This window comes from Euprymna scolopes, chromosome 33, assembly GCF_053919585.1.
Source record: "Euprymna scolopes isolate OS-2025 chromosome 33, ASM5391958v1, whole genome shotgun sequence".
NCBI classification, from domain to species: domain Eukaryota; kingdom Metazoa; phylum Mollusca; class Cephalopoda; order Sepiida; family Sepiolidae; genus Euprymna; species Euprymna scolopes.
In genome coordinates, this window is record NC_136514.1 from 48,053,423 (window position 1) to 48,063,801 (window position 10,379).

The window sequence follows — 10,379 nt, forward strand, 5'->3', positions numbered from 1 at the left end:
ATGAAAAATTCCCGCTTCAAATGGCGCTGATGTTGTGGACTACAGATATTACACTTTCATCTTATCCAAAAGGCCATGGACCCATTTTTTTTTTCTAACTAGGCATTTTTGGATGAATGAAAACAAACCTATAAAGGTATACAGTGTATCACAAAGGTGAGTAAACCATTCAAATTTCTGCAGATATTTAAGTATAACTCTTAATGGAACAACACTGACAAAATGAAACTTTGACATAGTGAAAAGTAGTCCGTTTGCAGCTTATATAAGAAAGTTAATTTATTTTCCCTACAGAATAACTAAAAATCTAATCATTAAAAGCTGAAGCCAATTAATTCCGGACAAAAATTACGATAAATAAAAAATTTGAAACAAACATTTTAGTAAGTTTTCAATTTTTATAGGTGTTTTAAAATTAGTGTAAAATTCATAAAGTGTTTCCATCATTTTATCCAACCCATATATAAATATATATATATATATATTTATATATCTATATATTTATATATCTATATATATACATTTATATATTTATATATTTATATATATATATATTTATATATCTATATATATTTATTTTATATATATATTTATATATATTTATATATACATATATTTATATATATATATTTATATATATGTATTTATATATCTATATATATATATCCATATGTATATATATATATATTTATATATCTATATATATATATTCATAGATATATATATATATATTCATATTTATATATATAAATATATATATATATATATATATATATATATATATATATATATATATATATATATATATATATAAAATCAGCAATAGGTTCCTTTATCTGGCAGGGGTGGCTTCGAAATGAGTGTTTTTGTTTAGAGCACAATTTAAGCATGATATTGACTTTTGCATATTGAACGTAAGTGCTAGCTATTATATAAATAAATATATATATATTTATATATGTGTTAATATATATATATCTATATATATCTATATATATGTATACATATACATATGCATATATATATATATATATATATATATATATATATATATATATATATATATATATATATATACAAGACTGTGGGCGGTTTGAATGTTCATAGAAGTGATCATCAAGCACGTTTGCAGAAAAGAATGCCAGGGCTTAAAAGACATTTTCTGTATTCATTTTTCAATTTTCTAACGCTATATCAAGTAATGGCAATATTCGAGAACGAATTTGTTGTTATCATATATATATATATATATATATATATATATATATATATATATATATATATATATATATGTTGTTATCATATATATATATATATATATATATATATATATATATATATATATATATATATGTTCTCCCTGGATCGCCACCTTGTCGTGGTGGAGAACCTTGTGTGTTCCGATGAACCTGAGAGCGATGCCGTCCGGAGCCTAGGCTCCTGGTAGGGCCACCCATGGCGGTAAGGTTGAAGGGGAGGTTCCAGACAAAGAGTGATCCAAAAGACCTCAACGGCTGATGCGGCGGATGATGACAATAATGACACAACGGCACTGAAGGCGGATGAAGGCTGCAACAGAAGAGAGTCTCCAGTCGTCGTGGTTCTCCATGCCATTGGAATCAGGCCCTCCTCTGCCAAGGGGCCGTGTGGTGGCTGCAGGCGCATCAGTCTCCCCACGTTAAAAGACATCACGCGCAGGCATTCTCCCGAAAGGGAACACATCCTACTCTACGTCATGGATGGAAAAGTCTTGTGACAGTTTTAGTCATTAAGCTCCCGGACTGAGGCAGAGAGAGCTCTCCCTTAATTCCCGGATAGAAAAAGTCCTGTGGCGACCAGGAAGTGGTGACGGGAGCAGGACAGTGTAGTCTGGCAGCTCCTAGCCGCAACCTGGCACATAGGCGGTGGGTGCCAGATTCAGTCGCTAACCTCACGGACCGAGGCAGAAAGAGTTTTTCGGCAGCTGCATCCATGACTGAGCAGCCCTGTTTAGGATCCACTCTGCTCACCCCAGTAGGGGAGGGAGGTTAGAAAAGGTACCCCTAAAAATAGCCTGCCTCAAAAAAACCCGTCTGGACTACCGCATCCAGAGGGATCACCACCACGTGGTCGGAAAAAGAAAGAAAACTTACGCCTATATTTTGGAACCTGGAATGTGAGGACCCTCATGGACAACAAAACAAGTGATCGACCCGAAAGAAAAACTGCCATTATCTCAAGAGAGCTAAGGAGGTTCCAGATTGACATAGCTGCGCTCTCTGAAACCCGACTGGCTGACGACGGGCAGCTGAGGGAGGAGAAAGGCGAGTACACCTTTTGGAAAGGAAGAGCCACGTATCCATGGCGTGGGCTTTGCTATAAAGAACAGCCTCATCCGCCACCTCAATGAGCCCCCTGTGGGCATCAACGAACGCCTAATGACCATGCGCCTGATGCTTGCGGGCAGCCAAATGGCCACTGTGATTAGTGCGTATGCTCCAACACTTGATGCACATGATGAAATAAAGGAGACCTTTTATGCTGACCTTGACACCATTTTATCCGGGGCCCCCAAGATAATCCTACTTGGGGACTTCAATGCCAGAGTGGGACGAGACCATCAGCACTGGAGAGGAACGCTTGGAAGATAAGGAGTTGGGAATATTAACTCAAATGGTACACTCTCACTGACAAAGTGCTCAGAACATAACCTGATCATCACGAACACACTTTTCCGACAAAAAAACGCATTCAAAACATCATGGATGCACCCTCGAAGTAAAATCAGGCACCTCATTGACTATGTCATTGTCCGTGCCAAAGACCGCTGTGATGTGCTGAACACCAGGGCAATGACCAGTACAGACAATTGTTGGACCGACCACCGTCTTATTCGCTCCATCATGTCTATCCATTTAATGCGGAAGCAAAGGATGCAAAAAAGACAGAGCCGACCAAAGCTCAACATCGAGCAGCTGGGCGATATCACCTACCAACAACACCTCCAGGCGGCTCTTAGCGCGGACCTGCCAAAGCAGTATCCGCATGACGCTGAAGAGCACTGGGACAAGCTGTCCTCTGCCATCATGGACTCCAGTATAAGCATCCTATGGCAGAAAAAGCGGAAACATCAGGATTGGTACGATGAAAACGATACCGAAATCCAACAGCTTATAGACATCAAGAGGCAAACTTTTATCACCTGGTAGAATAACATCAATTGCAAGGTTAAAAGAGCTGTCCATGCCAAGGCTAAAGCGGCTGTCCAATCGACAGTCAGGAAGCTGAAGAACCTCTGGTGGATGAAGAAGGCTCAGGAGATCCAGCAGTTTGCTGACTCTGGGGACACCAGACGATTCTTTGAAGCCACAAAAGTGATATACGGCCCCAGCTACCGTTCTCTGACCCCCCTTCGGTCTAAGGATGGGCTCACGCTGCTGAAAGGAAAGGGAGAAATAACAAATAGATGGAAAGAGCATTACGAGGATCTTCTGAACAGGGACACCACTCCAGAGATGAGGGCTCTTGAAAAACTCCCACAACAGCCCATAATTGAGAGCCTGGGAGAACCACCCAGTCTGGAAGAGGTGCGGGATGCAATTAGGAAGATGAAAAACAATAAGGCGGCTGGTTCTGACGGCATCCCAGCAGAAATCCTGAAGAAAGGCGGGCCTGATCTTCTCAGACACATCCATGCCCTGCTGCTCAAAATATGGGAACAAGAGAAAATCCCTGCACAACTTAGAGATGCCCTAGTTGTCTCCATCTTTAAGAAGGGAGACAAGGCAAACTGTGGGAACTACCGGGGCATTTCTCTCCTCTCTACCACAGGGAAAGCCCTAGCTCGGGTTTTGGCCAACAGGCTTACACCCCTTGCAGAAACCATCCTTCCCGAGTCCCAAAGTGGCTTTCGACCAAATAGAGGCACGATGGACATGATCTTCACTGCTCGTCAACTCCAAGAAAAGTGCAGGGAGCAAAATTTACCATTATACATGGCTTTTATAGACCTTACTAAAGCCTTTGACTCTGTGAACCGTCAAGCCCTTTGGCTGGTTCTTGCAAGGTTTGGATGCCCAGAGAGGTACATTCGGGTACTGAGACTGCTACATGACAATATGTCAGCTACAGTCCTCAGTAGTAGTGGAGATAAAACAGAGCCCTTCAGGGTTGACACGGGAGTGAAACAGGGATGTGTCATTGCCCCAACCCTGTTCTCCATCTTCCTTACTGCTATCCTCCATCTCACGGACAAACATCTTCCCCATGGAGTTCGGATTATGTACAGAACTGACGGGCGACTTTTTAACATCAACAGATTTGGGCCAAAGGTCGAACGAACACCATATCCATTATGGAGCTACAGTATGCAGACGATAACGCCCTTGTAGCCCTCTCAGAAGAGGACCTACAGTGTACACTGGTTGCCTTCACGAGAGCGTACAAACAGCTAGGACTAACAATTAATATTAAAAAAAAACAAATCCTCCATCAATCACCACCAAACAGTACTCCAGTCTCACCCCCAAACATCTCCATCGACAACGCTAGACTGGAAAATGTGGACGACTTCCCATACCTAGGCAGCATCCTATCATCAAAAGACAACATAGATGATGAAATACAACACCGTCTCAGCTGTGCCAGCGGGGCTTTCTCAAGGCTAAGGAAGAGAGTATTTGAGAACAGTGACCTTCTGGCAAAGACCAAAATCATGATATATAAAGCTGTCTTGCTGCCCACTCTTCTCTATGGATCGGAGACCTGGACTACATACAGGAGGCACGTAAAAACCCTGGAGACGTACCATTAAAGATGCCTCCGAAAAATCCTCAGAATTAGTTGGAAGGACCGACGCACCAACACCAGCGTCCTGAGTGAGGCTGACATTCCCACTATCACCGCTACTGTTGCTCAACGCCAGCTCAGATGGACTGGTCATGTTGTCCGAATGCCGGATCTCCGCCTCCCAAAACAGATTTCCTACTCTCAGCTTGTTGAGGGAAAGCGTGCCCAGGGTGGCCAAAAGATGAGGTATAAGGACAACATCAAAGCAAATCTAAAACGGTTTCACATGGACCTTGAGACATGGGAGGACGTGGCTGGGAGCAGGTTGGCATGGAGGAGCGCTGTCCACGAAGGTGCTGCGCTTTATAGTAGTGACCTAAATCAAGCTGATGAGGATGAACGCAAGCACAGAAAGGACAGATTATCAACCAGACACACCAAACCCTCCCCCACCATCACTACCTTTATCTGCCCAAATTGCACAAGACAAATTGGGTCTAGGATTGGGCTCTATGCTCACCTGAGGACCCACAGAAGCCACAACGGAGGACAGTCTTACTCGGACACGAGTGACCGCCGATGATATATATATATATATATATATATATATATATATATATATATATATATATATATAGCAGATAGTGCCATTGGCAATTTATATTTCATGAGGCTTGTTTATACATATATATACATATATATGCATACATATATATACATAAATATATATACATACATATATATATACAAATATGTACATACATATATATACATATAAATACATACATATATATATACATAAATATATATTATATATACATATAAATACATACATATATAAATATACATAAATATATATTAATATACATATATATGCATATGCATATATATATGTATATATATACACATATATATACATATATATACTCATGCATATGCATATATATATATACATATGCATATATATACATATATATATATATATATACATATATATATATTTACATATATATATATTTACATGTATATATATACATATATATATACATATATTTACATATATACATATATATACATATATATAGACATATATACATATATACACATATATACATATATATAGACATATGCATATATATACATATATACATTATATATATACATTATATATACATTATATATATACATTATATATATATACATTATATATATACATTATATATATATACATTATATATATACATTATATATACATTATTTATATATTTATATATACATTATTTATATATACATTATTTATATATATATATATATATATATATATATATATATACACATGCAAAAGTACCCGTCGTTGACTGGGTTCAAAAAACAACCTACAGAAAATCGACTCTGATTTATGAAAGTATGGTAGGTTATGAAAAGGAAGGGTTGTAAAGAGATAGCTTCGAATTTGGGGGTATCAAAACCAAAGCAAAATATGATGAAAGTAAAAATAAAATAGATAAACCGCATCATTTATTATACCATACCTGTTCACACTGAAACACGTATCACAATATTCTGTGGATTTATATTAAAAAAACCTTGTTAAACTTTGTGACATATTTCCATTCTATGGCGGTCAAGCGCGAACGAACACTCCATAATTTTATCATACCATATTTCTTCAAACTGAAACATAATTATCAAAGTATACTTACGCAGTCTTTATTAAAGTTTGTGCCTATTTCCATTCTTTGGAGGCCAGGCGCGAACGCAGACCCCATAATTTTATTATACCATCCTTATTTAAGTTAAAACATACTTATTAAAGTATTATTATGTACATCTATATCAAAAACACTTGTAAACGTTTTTTTTTTAATTTTTAAATTTTTTATTTCCATACTTCGTGGACCAGGCGCGAACAGAGACACCACAATTTTAATGAACCGCCGTTCTGCCAGATCAAACATACCCATTCCTGTGTCTCGATACATCTTCTATCATTATATGTGATTAATTTTCTATAATATTCAACCATATAGGAGCCTATTCGTGACTAGACACACACACAGACGTTCAGCTTTATATTATATTATATTATATATATATATGTGTGTGTGTGTGTGTGTGTGTGTGTGTGTGTGTGTGTGTGTGTGCGTGTGTGTGTGTGGATAATTCTAGAATATTTATTTATCTAAGTGACCTGTCTATTACCCTCAAAACGGGTTATTTAAATCAATTATACAACATAATATTTTAATAGGCCTTATGCATAGAAACCGCACTTATCCTATGCGTGTTTCACCGGCTTGTTCCAAATGAGAAAGTTCCATGGGAGTATAGAACTCACAAGCGGTTCCCGGTCGCATGTATATCCCCGTTAGGGAAGATGACAACGTTAGGGTTTTGCAACTCTTGCAGGGAGGTGTCGACGTCCTCCAATTATACAAAATTTCCCTCACTCTTTATCTGTGCCTAAATCAAAACGTGGATTCCATGAACAAAGCTTCTTTCTTAGAACTGCACGCCTGTGGAACTCTGTTCCGTCTGCCTTCTTCCCACCTGACTACAACTTGGATGCCTTCAAGTCCAACGTTAACAAATTCCTAATGAACCGCCCCCTTAAGTAAATACTTCATCAAATCTCCACACTAACGTAATGTACTTGCAATAACACTTATCCTTGAATGGCTTCCGGGCCTTGATAAGTTGTGACCACTGTGTAAAAAAAAAAAAAATAATAATAATATTTTGACAGGCCTTATACATTAAAACGGCACTAATCCTATGCGTGCTTCACCGGCTTGTTCCAAAGGAGAAAGTTGTATGGGAGTATAGAATTCACAAGCGGTTCCCAGTCGCAGGCCATATAGATTGACTTCCCCGTTAGGGAAGATGACAACCTTAGGTTTTTACAATTCTTGCAGGAAAGTGTCGGCGTCTTCCTAAATACAGAGCCTGGAATTTCCAAATTAGTCACCCATCTGGTACTGACCAGGCTCAATATTGCTTAACTTCGGTGACCTAACGAGAACCGGTGTGTCAACGTGATTATGCCGTAAGCTCTTTTTGCATAGTACAGATTAACGATTTAAAGAGACAGTTTATTTTGTATGACTATTTTTAATCAGTTCATAATAAATTAATGCCTTGTGTTAATCGTTTCGAATTGCATCATCTTATTTTCAATCTATATTAGCAATAGTTTCGTCGATATTAACTGCAACTAAGGTTATTTAATGAGTAAATCGAATAAACGACTAAATCACCTTAAGCTAATTAATCCACGTTCATTTTAACATGTTCCAACGGGTCTAAACGTGAACTAGAGAAAATCAAACAATCCCATACGCACATATATACATACACATATAGACACACGCGCACACACACGCATATATATATACATATACACACACATATACTTACATATACACACATATATATGTATGAAGAGTCTGCAGGTATAAAGAAGAATTATTATATTGTTATAATTATCAAGTCTCTAAAAATACATAAGGATGGGCACTGTCTGCAGAATAATAACTAAAAGGCAGTCAACTAGCGTTTATGCAATGTTCACGACTTGCGCTCGTTTGAATACTCTAGATTGTCTAATGTGTCGGCCTAAATTTGGCGATTATTAGTTGTGAATTCCCTTCATTCCCGTGGCAATTGTTTGGTGTCCCGGAGGTAAAGGCTTAGCAAATGGAGTCAAAGGTGGATAGGTGCGAATCTCACGGATGGTAGGAATTGTCACGCCCTACACTGATGATTTCGTAAGAATGTAACACTAGTAGCTGTAGGTATAAAGGATAGTTATTATTTAATCATATATATATATATCATTTAATCATATATATATATATATTATTTAATCATATATATATTATATTTTATTTAATCATATATATATATATTATTTAATCATATATATATATATATATTATTTAATCATATATAAATATTATATATTAATTAATCATATATATATTATTTAATCATATATATATATATATATTATTTAATCATATATATATATATATTATTTAATCATATATATATATATATATATACATACATATATTATTTAATCATATATATATATATTATTTAATCATATATATATATATATTATATTAATTAATCATATATATATATTATTTAATCAGATATATATATATTATTTAATCAAATATATATATATATTATTTAATCAGATATATATATATATTATTTAATCATATATATATATATATATCCGAATCAGCTACCTGGTAAACAGCTGATGATCCCCGTTTTCAATTTAACAGTTTATGTTAAGGTTTCATATTTTAATTTTATTTAATTTATTTTCAGCCCACCGTTATATAGTTGAATTCTCTGGTAATTGTGGATTCTCTAGCAGAATGTAAGATTATGCAAGTGCTAAGTCTGCGATATGTTAAAGTTAGTTGGTTTTTCAAAAAACGAAAACTGCATATTTATTTCCTTATTCTTATTTTAGTATATTTTATAAAATACTCGAACCTTCCTTAGGCAATATATATGTGTGTGTGTGTGTGTGTGTGTGTGTGTGTGTGTGTGTGTGTGTGCGTGTGTGTATGTATATATATATATATATATATATATAAATATATATGTATATATATGCACATATATAGAGATATAAATGTATATATACATATATATTAGAATTTTCAAGATGTGAGAGATGATATAATTATTCCCACAATCAAACCACGTCGCAGCATACATAAGCCATGAAAGTCAACAACTAGAAGTTCAAAACTTGAGTTTCGATCTCATTTGGGCGCATCTGTCGCACACATCCAAACTCGGAATACGAAACCTGAATCTCTCGCGCACGAGACAAGCACTCTGCCACTTGAACAACCACACCACACACAAGAACATATATATACAAACATATATACCCATTTATATATATGTATATACATATATATTGATATACATATATATGTACACATATATATACACATACATATACAAATATATACATACACACACACATATATATATACATATATACACATACATATATACATACATATACAAATATATACATACACACATGCAAACATATCATATATATATACATATATACACATACATATCTACATACATATACAAATATATACATACACACACGCATATATATATATATATATATATATATATATATATATATATATATATATAGTGGAAATGGTAATTAATAAAAACTGAAGAAAGTGCTCAATACTGTTGTAGAGCAAACTTTAACATTAAGACTCGAATTTTAAAGTAAACCCCCTACCCCTACCCCCAGATATTCCCCTTTCCCCTCCATGTATCCCTATGCCCTCAGCCACACCAAAAATGAATTCCCAGACCCTCCCCCACAAGTTCCTTAAACTCCAAAACTAAAACATTACCGACATACCAAGCCCCCCTCCCACCTCCCCTCTGGTTCCCTTCCTCTCTTTCTTCCGCCCTCCTCGCCCCCCTCCCGAGCTCATTCACTCTTTCACTCTTTCATCCCATAATAACGAACATGTCTGTAAAAGTCTGAGGAAGCTACAGACGGCAAAAAAAATGGCCGGGTAGCTGAAACAATAATG